The 16,294-nt window shown below is 38.9% G+C and overlaps 1 protein-coding gene across 1 annotated transcript in view; it reads left to right on the forward strand.

The window, feature by feature from the left end:
• Positions 1–537: 537 nt before the first annotated feature.
• The window catches only part of plxna1b (plexin A1b), a 247,573-nt gene continuing 231,816 nt past the window's right edge, over positions 538–16,294 (forward strand). Inside the window, exons 1-2 of the mRNA XM_028001974.1 lie at positions 538–566; positions 10,691–10,783. The gene's annotated coding sequence lies outside the window, so the exon portion shown is untranslated. The remainder of the gene's footprint in view (positions 567–10,690; positions 10,784–16,294) is intronic.

Raw genomic sequence — 16,294 nt, forward strand, 5'->3', positions numbered from 1 at the left:
ACTTCGAAATGATTATATTTAGTATTTTTCCGAAACAGTTCTCCAACAAAGGACATTGTTTTGTATTTCAAAATTGAATTTTTTTTAAGGACTACTGTAAAAAACAACAACAAAGAAACTATGTAATGACATTCCATGAGAAAGTAATGACTGCCAATGTGTGAAGCTTAATAAAGGAGCATTACACCTTTTTTAATTTTGTAGTTAAAGAGTAAAGGTTTTTGTGTTGAGATAAGATGCTGTTATTCTGGTAAAAATATTTTTGTGATGTAGTGAATTTAAGGACTATTGCAGTTACTCAGTGATAGCTGAAGTATTTGACAATTATTTGAAATTAAGTATTCAGTATAAAGTATCTTATATGGAGTATGTTCACTATACAGAAGAAGAACAAACCTTCCTGTTAAATGCTAATGGAAGCTGTGTGTCTCATCTTTTCTGTGTCACAGCGTCACACGTTGAGAGGACAAACAATCACACTATCCTCAGCCCATCCAAGGTTGCCGGGTAATAGAAACACACCTGTATTGGTGGAAACTAGATGAAAGAGACCCATCCATCTGAAGGTAAAACTGCTTTAATACAGTCAGGCAGTAAACGGCATTTTTGTTAAACAGATATCTGTGTGCTCTATTTGAGCAGATTACTTAATTAATTGACCAAAGTCGGCTAGTAATACTTATGTTATTTTATAAAGAGCACCGCAAAAAGGTCTAATATTCAAATTATTTCTCAACTATTATTTTCTTTTAGTTCTTGTAATATATTTTCAAGTCTATTTATCCATCTACCTTGTCCATACACGTATAATTAGCTTCTTCACAGTGACTGTTCACAATATTAATGTCAGGAATTAAAGGTGAGAGAGAAGTACATTTCTTTGTGTGAAACATGGTTATAAAGCAAAGAATAACTGCACTGAGAGAAAGAAATGATGAATTGAAAGCAACAGTAAACAACGGAGTGATCGATGATGGACTGACATGACTCAGCTCTCCAGTGCCGGCCACCACTTCCATGACTGCAGAGCATGACGAAGACAAACGACTCGACAATGAAGGAAAATGAGGATTTTATCACCCATTTCCCTTTCACACTATTGCTGGCCCGCACTGCCCAGATTGTGTCGGCGTGTGTGTGTGTGTCTAGACTGGGAAGTTAACCAAATGTGAGCTTTCCTGACAGGCTGGCTTATGCTCATGCGTTGACCCAAGGGTGCAGTTTAGAGAAATCACTCACACAGTTAGAGATTTGTGGAGAAATGCCCAAGGTCTTGAAGATCTATACATTACCTGGAATACGTATGTGTGCGCATTTTTCTCTGCGTGTGCGTGTGTGCAATAGAGTGCTTTTACAAGGACATTTATCTCATCCTCAGATATAATTACACTGCCTCAGGAAGAGGGGACATATCCACCTCTCCCTCCTTCTAAATCCCTCTCCTCTACTAACCTTCTTTCTCCATTACCTGTGCTTTCTTATCCAAGCTAAGGAAGCCAATCAAAGTCTTCTATGGTTGGAAGTCATCATGGGATTAATTTATTCCCTCAATCCCGTGGATAGGACTCCTGTTCACCTTATGAGAAATCATTATTTTTGCTTCTTCTCATATCTTCCAAAAATATTAATCTAGAATAGTTCTATTATTCTTATTTCTTATCTTCAAAGTGTAAACTTATAGGTATAGGCTCTACAGAGGGGTTTTGTAATGACAATAAAGTTGTTCCCACATACCTGACAGAAAACCACAGCCTACAGGGAATATGTGTAATACCATAACTTCCTGGTTGTCAATCCCTCTGCCCCTGTGGGTCAGCAATAATGACACCTGCCAACATGCCAGCAACTCTCCCTTACCACTAGAATGGCTGGGTTTTTGATTTCTCCCTAGAATGGCTGAACAGGGCCAAAAGGCCCTGAGTCCACCCTGACGACTCTGATGGCTCAAATTAGCATTCTTCTTCAATTGTAAATGTGGCCGTTGACCGTCAGGCCAGAATGTAGGAATGTGAATAGTCCATGTTGGGGGTGGGTATCTATGATACCTGCAGGAGATCAGATCTCCTGTAGGTAGTGCTCTTCAGTTTAGTTTTGAAGCATACATGAAGTGTTTTTGGAGAGATGTGACCTTTTGCAGCTGATCCATGATGTTGTGCTGCATTATCCAGGTCATTTTGCCAAATGTACATAGAGTTTGCAAAACATACAATCTGTTTCAAAAAATATGCAAAGGTTTTTCTAAAAGAAATGAGTAATGTTTCTCTTTGAAATAAAGCTAAGAGGGTATTAATTGTGTTGATCCACCTCAAAAAAATCATGCAAAAAGTGTAAGCAAAAGAAATCTGGGAGACTTAGCACATGCAAATTTGCATGCAGCCTTTTGTGCTGTGGAGGATAAATAGGTGACTGCTTCACCTATTTAGTTCACAAGAACTAATGGCATTTATTTCAGTCATAATCTTGCGGGGGGTGACCAAGGTTCCATCACTATGTGACAGCTGGTCAGCAAACCTGGCAAACATGATTGACATGGCAGCACTGAATGCACATGTGCTTTATCAGGCATGCATTGGGGTGCAGGAGAGACGGGTGGACTTCCTGGTTGAGCTTGCAAAAGAGTTCGGTAACTCTCATGTGAGTGAGAAGAAGGCACACAAGGAGAAACTGCTTCGGCAACAACCTTCCACACCCAGCTCAGGCAAAAGGGCGAAGTGTCAGGTCAACCATCGATGCAGGATGCGTGTCCTGAGGCCGAAACATCGTCAGTGACCCCTCACACCATGGACTGTTCTCCCTGCTGCCCTCTGGAAAGAGGTTCTGCAGCATCCGGTGCAGGTCCACCTGGTTCCAAAAACAGCTTTTTCCCACTTGCCATCAGACTGCTGAGCTCTTAACTGGACTGCACTCAAAAACTGGTCTCCACTTTATACCTTGCACATGTACAGAGCTAAATAACTTCTATTTTACTGTCAGTCCTGCACTTTATATTTTATATTTAGATTTATATTCATATTTTATACTGTATTTTATTTTACTCACAACATTGGAACCTCAAACATTATCCTGAGCCGTATGCAACGAAATTTCGTTCTGTATACACCCTGTGCATTGAAAATGACAACAAAGTCAGTCGAAGTCGAAGTCGAAGTCTAAGGAACAATTGTGCAACTGTGAGATGCGTTGAGGCCATTACCAGGGTACTGATAAGGTAATGGCCCTATTTACTGAACAAAAGCACCTGCTAGATAAAATCCTTCAGGCCAGTTGGACTATCTCTAGCCTGAATAGGTATATGTCCAAATGGCCTAACTCCAGCCATTCTAGTGTTACTCTCAGGGCAAGATTAGCAGCTGAAAGTAAAAAAACAGATTAAACAGACTTTTGGAGGGTTTGTAACACTTTTCACCTCAATTTAATTCTGGTTCATAAGCTAACAAATATTCCTTTGAACTGTTTCACATTTTGTGATTTCCTATCCCAAACGTCAATGTATTTTATCGGAAGCTTAGGTAATAGAGCAACAAAAAACACTCAAATATTTCCCACACAAAGAGCAGAACATTCAGTCTGTTGCAGTAGTATGGTTTTAGGCTTAATGTTTATTTTGCGATTATTAATAAATGATTGCTGTGGTACAAGGAGAAAACTATAAATATATCGCTGCACTTGACTTTACTGTATGGCTAGTTGGCTGTTACTGTCTCTTACTCTGCAGTTGTGGAGTCACAATGTCTGGGATCATGAGCGCCCCCTGCCATGAGGCAAGAGAACTGCCTGCCTCAACTCAAATCTGTTCTCTGCGGTTTCTGATCGCTCCTCAGCACACGAAACACGTTACACACACAGTTGGTGACAAAAAACACTGTACATTATATTATATAAGCTAAATTTTGGAAAATCAGTTCATACATTAAATGTTTTTTAGCCATTTTATTGGCTACAGACAGGAGGAACATGCTCCCATTGAATGGCAGCCAGTGTAGTTAGTGAGAGGTTGCGCAATCGAAAGTGAGGCTCTTTTTTTTTTAAAAGGTTTTGTTGGCTCCAGTGGCCTTTACTTGAAAGTAGTTCAACAGGAAACAGGGTAATGAGAGGGCATGCGGCAAATGTCGCCAGGCCGGGAATCAAACCTGCGACCACCGCCACGAGGACTAAGGCCTTAATATGTGGTCATGCTTTGCCAATGCACCACCACATCACCCACAGAAGGTGAGGCTCTGCCTCACCTGCCTCCCCTGACCGCACGTCAATGCCACAAACCAAGTAGGGCACAGCAAACGTGTGGAAGAAGTTGCTATGCTAGTAAGACCAAAATCTTGCTTTCTATACTCAAGACTCCAACTGCACATCACCCTGAACACATCATACCAGCTATTAAACATAGTGGTGGCTGCACAATGCTTTGGGGAATTTGTTCTTCAACAGAGACAGGGAGCCTGGTCAGATTTTATAGAGAGATTGAAAAAGCTTATACAGGGCAAATCTAGAGGAAAACATTCAAGTGGGAAACGAGCAAGAAAACAGAACAACAACCCTTAACAATAGAGCGACAGCTGCAATGGAATGGTTTAGATCACAAGTGTCTAACTCCAGTCCTCAAGGGCCGGTGTCCTGCAACTTTTAGATGTGCCTCTGCTGCACCACACCTGAATAAAATAATTAGGTCATTAGCAAGGCTCTGGAGAACTGATCTACCCAAGAAGGAGGTAATTAAGCCGTTTCATTTGTATGTTTTGTATCTGTGGCACATCTAAAAAACGCAGGACAGTGGCCCTTGAGGACTGGAGTTTGACACCCCTGGTTTAAATCAAAACATTTTAATGTGTCATTTAAAGTCCAGACCTAAAGCCAATTGAGATTCTGTAGAAACACTTGAAAATTGTTGTCCACAGCTGCCGTCCATTCACTCCGACTGAGCTTGAGCTATTTTTAAAAGTAAAAGGTTCAAAAACGTATTTGCCTGCATGTACAAAGGAAGAGATAGAAGCCAAAATAGACTTCTATCTCTTCCTTCTACAAAGTATTTACTCAAGGGAAGGCCAGTAGAAAATATGTTATTTTCCAGCTGCTTTCCAATATCTAATGTTGTTCTGTCACATAAAATCCTAATAAAATACCTTCAGATTTGTGATCGTAATTTGACAAAATGTGAAAAAAAAAGAGTACTTGCTACACACGGTAGAGTAGTTTCACCTGACTAAAAGAGAAAGAAAAGACAGCAAGCGGTGAATTTGTTGTGCTGCATAATGTCCCTCTTGATGAAAATAGATGTCTGATTTTTCAGGCCACAAGGCAACATTTTATGAGCATGTGATGTGCAGTGGCCTACAGTAAAGCTTTCTCTGTTCTCTACTGTCTTCACAACTGTGCAGCTGTCTTTAGCCTTGCTCGAGGGCATAATAACCCTTGAGTGGATGGCACACACTTATATGCATTCACGCAAGCACACAGTGCGTTATCTTCATCCTGACACGTTTTTATTTTTTCTAAAGTGGGCCATGTGGCAGCCTTTTGCTATAAAGAAGATACACATGTTTGGGTGAAGGCCACATATTTATCTAGGGTAATGTGATCTCCGTGATGTGCCCTTGTGCTCTGTGATGACCCTTCGGGGTGGGCCACATGGTCTCAGGTCGGCCACTCCCCTGGGCCTGGTTTTTACTCACATCAGTGCTGATTTTTGTCCCTGTGTCATCTATCAGAGGTAACAAGCTGATCGGAAGTGACAGCTTGCTATTTAAAAGCTATTAATCTTTCTTTTGTTGTTTAACGGGTCCTTGTGTCTTTATGTTGCTGCCTGCTACATGTCAGACTTATAGCAAAATAACTGAAATGATGGTGACAAGCAGTTGAAGTCACCAAATGCTAATTGTCTGAAATAAATATATATACACACACACATACATATATAAACCCACAGGTTGTTATATATATAAACCCACAGTTAAACCTTAGCAATTGAATTTTATAAAAAAATTTATTTATCCAAATATCTTGCCTGTGACCCAGAATCTAAAACCTGATGCTGTGCTGGAAAAACTGAGCTGCAAGAGCTGAGGTTACTGTAGCACTCCCGAGTGAAACTGATTACATCAGCTTTAATTAGTACAATTAGCATTTTAAAGATCTGATGAGATTAAAAATGTGTTCCAACTCAGTAGGAATAAACAAAAAAAACGACTTTCATCTGCACAGTACACCTCCTGACACTAAATACTGACAGCTTGCAGCACAAAGCTTCCTCTGGGCCGTATGAAGCTTGTTTATCATAATCTATTATTAACTTTCTCTCTGTCTGTTTTAGTTTTTCCCTGCTTCAGTTTACACTTAACAATTGGAGATCTCATTTTGCATTTTCTTATCATTCTGTCCGCCAACCGATGCATGACACGTTATGAGATTTTCATTTAAGAGAAATCAGAGTAAAAGAGTTTGCCATTCTGTTGCTCTCAGCTGAACATGTGAAAATAATTCTTAAAGACACTCAACAGGGAGGATGTATGTCTACTTTCACTAAAATCAAGAAGATTCATTCATAAGATATCAGAAGACATGTAATATCAATGCAGCACTTATGTAATAGTGTAGAAACAAGGACCCAGTATCTATTCCACCTTCCTTGTCTTTGGAAGAGTGTTGTCACCTTTTCTAGCTTGCTGACCGGCAGTGTGTAGCATGGCAATACATTTCATGGATCTCGTTAAGAAAATATTGAATCATAAGAAAGATGTGAGGGAAAAATGACCAATTTTGAAACCACGATTTTTGGTTTGCATTACACCTTGCTTTACTGAGTCTTTCTCATCCCTCCCTTCATTTTCTTTCTGTCCTCCAAAGTGACTAATTCTAAATAAGTATTAGGACTCTTCCCACCTCAAATATCTCTAAAGTGAGTGAAAGAGGAGAGAACCCCAGTCAGATCGGCCACGAGGGGGTAGAACGATTGCCAATCTGCGCCGGCTGTGAGTTTAAATATTCTGCTTTGGTTTAGCCTCAGTGACAGCACTGTGAGGCAAGAGGTTGCCCACCACTTCAAAGACAATTTCCACTGGCTTTGAACGAGAGAATAGGAAGGTTGTCAGCTCAACTCCCTGTGGGAAAAGAGAGTATGGAGTGCACTCTCTCCTAACAGAGATATATGAGGTTTGTTCCATTTCTCCGCTCTGGCGTAATGTCAGCTGTTTATCCACAGAGAGCCACCAGATACCACATCTCTCTATCTTTCGATGTCGTCCATTTTTCCTTCTCGTTTCTTCTTCCTACCCCATTCTCCTTCTTGGATGCTCTCTGCTGTCCTCTGCCCACCATTGTGGTGGGTTCAGTTCCTGACAAGGCCCTACATCCAGCTAGATGCTAAATGAATAATACATGCATGTTCTAGTTCTAGCAAGACAGAGGCAGAGAGAGAAGAGACCAGGAGGGAGAGACAAAGGACACGCACAGAGGATGTTTGTTTTTGTGTGTGCCAGGGACAGCTTGGCGTTGAAGTCCCAGCATGGAAAGGCCAACGCTGTCAGAGAACTTTAGAGCCAGTCTATACACAGCCTGCACATGAGTAGACATCTGCAGCGGACACTCAAATGCATTCTTTCTTTTAGTCCTTCTGCAGAATTAGGAGGTTGTCAGTGAGATTCCCACTTGAGTGAAATACGGGCTTTGCAGCCTGAAGCAGAACGATAGAAGACATTGTTTCAGTCAGATCTAGAGAGCTTTGATTTCCAAGACTCTCTTTGTGTGAGTGTGTAAGCATGTGTAGGCGTGGCCTTGTATTTGATAAATTGTAAGGACCATTTTCCTAACACACTACATTGTGGGGACCGACAGATCCTTATGTGGCCTAGAGCCTGGGCCCCAGAAGAGGTTCTGTTTTTGGGTTACGGGTTGGGTTTATAACCAAGGTTAGGGTGTGAGTTACATTTTAGATAGGGTTAGGCTTATGAATAGACTAGTAATGGTTAAGGTAAAGGAAATTGTCTGAGTTAGGCATAAATGTAGTTACTAAAATGAATGGAAGTCAACACAAAGTCCTAATACTAACTTGCGTCTGTGTGTGTAAGTTGCAACTGTGAGGTCCCACAATTTGTTTCAAGGATCACAAGTCTCCCTTTAACCCAGCAGAATGAGGACTGGCCTACATTTTATCAACTGCTTTAATTCAGTTTTGATGGGGATCAAAGCAACAGCACAGCAGCCAGCAGAGAATGCATGCATTATCAATCATGTCTGTGGCTTTTTGTTGTACAGGAAAATATATTGCAGAGATCAAAAGGAGAGGGTCATCAAAGGCGAAATCATCACAGACCCATGGCGCTTATTCATACGTAAGCCGGAAAACAAATAAATCCAAAAGCTGTGTTAATTGTATGCAAATGCTTCCAAGCATGTATGTTTGTAACAAAAAAAAATTTCTGCAATCTATCCTGCGGCTTCAGAATTAGGCATACATGTGCAGCTGTATGCTGTGCACTTCTGAGAGCGTTTTTGTTCGTCTATGCTTGCTCTTCCTTTCGGTTTCTTCCCTTCTAAAGACAAGAAATTCCTGGTATGAACATGGCGCCTTATCTCAAAGGACACATGCAGAGTGAAATGATTTGCCTCTGCCTCTGAACTGGCTTCACTTTTATTAGGAAAAAAAGAAACAAATGAATAGGAGCAGCAGGGGTCTAAGTTTGTAGAAATAAGTGAGTCAGCCTGGTTTTTAGAACATCTGTAGGGTTTTATAGTGGAACAAGTGGGGTCTTGGTTGTTGCTAATGACAGTTCAAAAACAGTTTACTCTGACAGAAGGTAAGGTTTTGCTCCCAGATTCTTTTACTATACTTTAGGCAGGTAAACATTTCCTTAGCCACTCTTTAACCTTGATACACACTAGAGCTGAGGCAGTGTGTCATTGCATTTTTCTCTCAACCATCACCAAAGCAACACAGCATACTTTATCACCTCATGGTGCCACTTTTTACATCCATTTAAATGTTGTTTAGTGTAGTCACGCCAAAAAGAAAGCAAAGATACTCATCCCTAATTGTATGGCTCCTATATATTGCATCACATCTGTAAACCCTCTGCGGTACCAACAATTTAAACTGCAGTTGTTGTCTTATTGCTGGGTTTCCCATCATAACCACTGGAATCAATGCCTGTGAGCAATAGTTGGAAATGTAACACAGAGACTGCTTATAGCCTTCATTTATCTGGCCTTGTCCACTTGTTCACTTTTTGTAATGTCATAACTACAACTTCATTGTATTTAAGGAGGTTTTATCTGGTTAAGCAACACAAAGTAACACATTATGGTGATGTGGGAGGAAAAGGATTGTGGTTTTCAGCTTTTTCTAAGTAAAAATCTGAAATGTAGTTTTATTTTATGCTCTTGATTCAATACTGTCTACGACTATGAATAGATGTTTTTAAAGTCTTGCAACAAGTTTTCAATGATCTAAATCCTGCATTTAGTTCCACCTCTCTTCACATACTCTGACCAGCTTCATCTGGCTCAGGGCTGAGATTCTCTCCAAGCTGAAGCAACTAAAGGAGCTATTTCTGCCATTAACTTTTTCTTCTCTTCAACAAAGAAAGCATCAGCATCAGTGTATGTATTTTCTTAGAGTATTTTTTTTTGTTTTCTCAACCCCGGGATGGAATAAGTTTCTGCAGGAGGTTTCCTCCAGTTAAAGACAAGTTTTCCTTTTCACTGTCACCACATGCATGCTCAACATGAGTTAACAATCAGCGGAGTTAACTATCTGGATTCTGTACTTCTGAATGTAAATTGGATCTGGTTGATTTGTGAAGTGCCTTTAGACACTTCACATTTACATTTGCCGTGTAATACAACTTGTGGGATTGTGTGTTCAGGGTGATTTTCCATGTTTTTGCAAGTAGGTCAAGAAGTTGAATCTTTCCTTTGGTGTAGAGCATTTCTTGCCTCTCTCTGTGTATAGGTTGGGCTCTGCTTAACACAGTTTCAAAACACATCATTATAAAAGTGCCAGGATTTTATTTTTTTTTTTCAGCAATCTATGAAATCTAACATTTTTAACAAGTTGTGAAGAACATGATGCAGGAGTCAAGTGTATCCTAGCTGAAAAAAAAAAAAAACTGCTGCTGCGCCTTTAGCCTGTTGGAGCTCTTACACACAGCATGGTGAGCAGAGGAAGACACAGCAGCGATGATATGCTGCTGGGCACTTGAAAGCAGCAGCATTCCTGCATATCGAACCCTGCTTAGTGAGAGCTGTGCTCCCAAGCAGTGAGCTGGTGTGAGGAGATGCTGAAATACTGCACCAGCAGGTATCTGGGTAAGTTCAGTCGGATCAGCCTGAAGGTAAACAATGAGCCAGACTGTGATTAGCAGAGAAATCAGCACTCTGAGGGAGTTATAGCGTAGAAGTTCAATGCAGATATGAATTGTCTGACAGGCTAAAGTGTGGCGACAAAGGTTGGTAGACGCTTCACCCAAAGTAATTCAACTTACAAGGGACACAAACAAGCCCAGTCCAAATTCTGTGAAGTGCAATCCACTTTTTTGTTTATCTGAAAAACCAAAGAGCTGTACAGGAATTGATCTGTTTAGTCAAATAAGTTTTAAAGATTTCTGTTGGTAAAATTTTCCTTCAGCACAGTTTTACAATTGGATGTTTTCAGTATCAATGTAACAGTGTTGTAACAGTGGCAATGCGTTTTCCTTTCTAGATTATGGGAGATGGAACTATTCGCAGAGACATACCTTCTATCTTATCTTGCTCATTTTTAAACTGTGAACAACACCCGTTGGACCCAGGCAAGGTAACTTACTATTTTATTCTGTATATATTTCTTAATTATGCTTCAGTATTACTATCAGAGCATGTGTCTATAGCAGAGGATTTCTCAGAGTACTACCTTTCATTGGAGCCCTCACTGATGACAGTATGTTGAAGCATAGAGGAGTTACATTTCAGATGTATAAACTGTGATCCATTTGGATAATGTCTGAACATCAACACAAAAAAAACATGTCCAGTAATGTCATTTTTGAGCAAATTTGAAATGCAGGTAGACGAGATTTTATTCTGCAGTTTCATTCTGTTTTCCAGTCCATACCTTTTATGTAACTACATTAAACAAACAAGTTAATCCAAGTAATGCAATATTTTTGAAATTAGTTTTTTGTCATGGACTGAATAACTACATACTCATTACAGGTACAATATATTTGACTGCACATATGAAATAATTAGATTATCTTCATAAAGAAATCATTTTGAATGTGCTCTGGAGGGGTTCAAGAACAACAGCTGACTTAATTTTGGTTGGCTTTTTCAGAGGTTTTTGGTAATTTTGCTGCCCCCATTTGTTTAAAGAGCCATAATAAATTTCAAAGAATTACATGTTATACTGTTTTGCTGAGAAGTTACTTTTAAACTAACCCTTTTCCCATTCTGCTGCATTACAGCCAGAAAAATTAATGTGCTTTTTTGTGGTATTTTATCTGAGAGACCAACACAGAACAGTGGATGATTGTGAAGTGGGATAAATATTTAATGGGATTTTTATTGTTTTAAAAATTTAATTCTGAAAAAGGTACTATTTTATTTAGTTCCTTTTAGTCTGATACTTCAAAATAGAATAAATTAACAAATTAAGTCACACACAGGTGAACTTTAACTCATTATCCTTGCTTTTCCATGACAATGCCAGTGGTATATTGGAGAATATTAATTAGTTCTTTAGCTGAAAGAAAGCTATAAATATTAGATACACAGCTTTTGCTGTTTTACCACATAGGAGACAGAGCAAACATGTGTCTCTTACACATGTAGGAGACACATCTATTCTTCTGTCGGTCTAACAAACTAAATAACAGTGCAATTTGTGGCTAATATTTGTCAGCATTTAAAAATATTAATAATTCTGAAGGGCATTATACTGTACCTACCTTTATCCTTCAATTCTCTTAAAAGACGGTGCATTTGGATTTTACTTTTTTAAATTTAGTGTTTGAGCTGTTAGATTCTGTGACTTCTGATCTTTTCAGTTTGAGTTAAAATGAGTTGACTTTATGCCTGTGATTTGGTTAAGCTTTGGTGAAAACTAGTTTCTTCACTGTGGAAGAGATCAGAACCCTTTTCTTGCATGCTGAATTTATTTTCCAACTTACTGCTGTTTCCTTCAGGGATTCTTCCTATTTTGATGAAACGAAGAAAGCGCTTTAATCTTAAGATGAAAGTCCTGTCATGTAAAACCAGACTCCGTACTCTGAAAGTAGCAGTGACACGGCTTTAGGCGCAATTTTCTCTGGTAGTTGTTGTGCCGGAGGTCTTTAAATTTGTGTTGTTTTATTAAAAAGATGTATCCAATAAGTCACACCTTAATGAACTGATGCAACTCCATCATTTTGAAGCGAACCGAGAGTGGGAAGACTGACAAATTCAGCAAGTCTGCCAAGGTTACAAAAGATATGTATGGCTGTATTTGTATAGCTGGACAAACATTGTTTCCATAACAACGTCACTTGCAGATCAAAAAGATTGTACCCGTCTGCTGGTTTTACCGTACAAAAATAAAAGTGTACAGAGTCACCATAAAAGGTGAGTACATGCTATTTTCCAGAGAAACTAATGGCCCGTGTCTTTATTTGTCGTGTGCATGCGCCTCCACGCAGCATTTTAACATTTAAAACGGAGAATATTCTCTGATTACAGCCGGAAGGAGTCGAGCTTAAATCTGACAGCAGATGCCACAACACAACCCTTTATGTTGATGCTTCAGCTGGCACAGCAGTTCAGCATCAGCACAACAGGACAACACAGAAATATGCCTTTCTGTCTTTGCACGCGAGGTGTGAAGCGCTGAAACCCCGTATGCACTCTCTCCTGCTTCTAGATCCCTGATTGTATCCACACTCTTGTTTGATTCTTACTCCGTTACACTACCCTTGTAATTTACCTCTTGCCCATCCCAAGTGCATCTTAATCACATCCCTCTTCTCTTTCTCCATCTCGCTGACTTGCTTTGTCTTCCTTTCCTCCTCCTTTCCCCAAAACTCCATTGAGGATTCGCAACAATGGAGTTGTTGACTGGATTAGGCAGTACAATGTCTGATCAAGGCGGCGGACGGGGGAAAATCAATGGACACATGTGATTTACTAAGCTGCTAAATATCCTCTGACATGTCGACCAATTAGCTTTGTAAAGTGGAGATATCTTTACTGCGTTTACAAGGTCATGAGATAAGTGCGTGTGAAGCAGAGGAACTTTCTGTGCTTGTATTTCTCTGCAAAGGCAAGACAAAGGAATTATGAGACATTTAAAAGAAGAGGCATATCTTGATTTATTGTCTGCTTTGCCTAAATAGGGTTGCATGGTTTGCAACTTGTGGTAGTCACTCCAGTTGAATTTGTTTTAGTTCAGATTAGTAGATGATGAATAAGAATGTACAAGTTGCCCTTCCAGATCTTTATTGGAATTGCTGAGAAGTGTTTGGCTGTTTCTTTGGTTGTTTGGTGTTTATAGCTCTGGAGAAGGTTTTTGATACTGTGCTTTGAGGTTTTTTGCAGGGAGAGTTGATGTAGTCTGAACTCTGGTATTGTGTGTTGTTTTTTTTTTAATAGATCACAAATATTAACATTAGCTTGTTATTTAGCGTGTTATTTAGAGATCCTGTTGGTATTCAAGATAGCCAATCAACTATGTTAGAGGAAAACACCAAGTTACTGGTTCTGTGATGGTAAACTAGACACTTTAATACATGCCCTGTGGTCATGACCAAAGTTTTCAGCTATTTGGAAAAGGCTCCATGAAACCAACATCACAAACTGTTACTTTCCTGGATAGAAGCATGCGGGCAAGATTCAAGTTCATGGTTGAGCAGCTGTGAAAAGATGTAGTCTTGGATGATACATCTAGACGTGTTTGTTTCCACATCCTCCCATTGATAGAATTTGATTTATTAATTATAATACCTAAATACTTCCACTTTATCTTGGGGGGTTTTCCCGTTGTGCCTAAAAATGCACATATCAGCTAAATATGAATTAGCCCAATTAATCATATTAAGCACTTAAAATAGCAACACCACTGGCAAAGATATCCAACTTGACAGTGCTACTTTAATGTGGCTTTAAATTTTTAAAAAAAATTCACTTCTCCACATTTCAGAGCCTGTGAACAGAACTGTCAGTACAACCTCACTGTTATTACAGTTAACTTTCATAAGTGATACTTGTGCTAGTTTGCTGTACCATTGAATGTTCGGCAAATTATAAAGCAAAAAGTTATAAAAGAAAACTTTCTAAAAGCCAATTTCCGCTTTATTGTTCATGATAAAGAAAATGCACTGTGCTACTTTCTGCTGAATGACTGTTAATCACAGCTTCAGTCTCGTAGGCTTTATGATTTGACACCAAGCCTCAGGACTTTTGTTCATTTCAACTGAAGTTTTATAAAAGTTCACTAAAAAAGGCAAACAAGAATGTTGATTAAAAGTTGCATAATCAGCTGCATAACACCAAGTTATGCAGCTGGTTTCTCTTGTTCCCATGTATCAAACCAAATTGCATCAAATCAGTCAATTCTACTGCATTGAGTTAGCGGTATGAATCCAAATTTGCCTTACTGGTTTTTTTCTATTCAACTATCGAATCGATCAAATATTGGCCACTGCGATGCAGATCCCAACTAAACACAAACAATTTGGTCATTTTGGCTTTTTTGATACATGGATAGGATAGCATCATTTTTAAAGCACCAAAGTGCTTTAAAGTGCAAGTTTATAAAAACACCAATATATGATGGCAAATTTCTAGATGTGATTAATCAATGCTTTTTATTTATGATTAACTGACCCAACCTATTTTATCTAAAGACCAAACTAATTCTCCAAGGTTTGGATATTGAACAGCATATTAGCATTTTTAAAAAGTCAAGAGAAAAGCTAATTTTATAGTAGCTGCAACATCTGGAGGCATAAACTCATATTGGATAAATCAGAATATGCATGAGGCTCCTCTGTCACATTACAAGGACTTTTTTATGTGCTTTGATCAGGTACGGCACATAATTTTTGTCAAGTCCACATTTCAGAATTAAAAATGTTTACTTATTGGTCCTGTGTAATATTCTAACATTAAATGTCCCATTTTCTTTTATTAAATATTATTGAAAATGTACTTTTCAATAATATTCTAACTTACTGAATATGACAATATATACAACTGGAATGAGGTTTTTACCATCCGACTCAAAATGTGGTTTAAAGATATGTATTTTTGTCCGACAAATAGTTATCCAAACTTGTGATCATTTAAAAAATATGTTACATTTATTTGTGTTGTGGTGAAATATATATATGAAAGAAAAGCTTTAAAATTCCTCTAGTTATCTTTGATTTGGTTAGATGTTTTATTATGACCTCATTGATTACTGTCTATTTGCTGGGGGAGAAATCTTTCCTTAAATGTATATTTTTTAAATCATTTAAACCTGATACTCAGCAACACTTCTTATCTAAGATCTAGTGAAGTTTTCATGTAAATTATTCACGTTCCTTAATTTTAGTTGAAGTCCTATTCCTTATGTGAAACTGAAATTCCACCTATGACATATTCAAAATCAAACTCCGGACAAGCCAATGAAGCTATCCCATGTATTCTGTTTGAAAGCACTGAGGGATTATGGTTTTCAGCTCTCTTGTGTTACTGATCCAGCCAGGTAGTCGCCAGGTTGCTGTGTTGTGTCACAGCAACAGGTCGTGTTGTTTTGCATTTAAATAGCCCCTGTAACTTCTGTCTAGTCCTGGAAGAAAATTACATTGTGGAATGCATCTTAGCATCCTAGCACATTGTGTTGTTTTGCAGAACCAGGGTGTGCTTGGCTGACTGAGTCCAGGACAGCTGTGAGTGAGGACCATTCACTGCTCTGTCGGGGTTGGAGATGGAGGCACTGAACTGAGGCCACCTATCCTGTGTTTCTCCTACATGTCACCTCTTCTCTCTCTAATAATTTCCTGAGTGGAAGACAGCTCGGAGTGAAAAGCAGAGAAGGAAAGATTGTTTGTGTGTGTCCGTGTGTGGTTCTGCGTGTAAAAAAAAAAAAGTCTTCTGCTAAACAAAATACACCAAAACCCTTGAGCACCGTCCTTAACAGATTATGTAAGATCATTTGCTAGATTATGCAAGAAGTACTGAAAAATAAAAGCATGATTTAACATAATACGTTGCCTCAAATTTAGCTTTTGGGAATTTTAATTACATTCTTTTTACTATACCAAATTTGGTTTGGGTCTCATGAATAATTTGTCCATAAATTTCGTTTCTC

Source organism: Xiphophorus couchianus, chromosome 20, assembly GCF_001444195.1.
Source record: "Xiphophorus couchianus chromosome 20, X_couchianus-1.0, whole genome shotgun sequence".
NCBI lineage: Eukaryota > Metazoa > Chordata > Actinopteri > Cyprinodontiformes > Poeciliidae > Xiphophorus > Xiphophorus couchianus.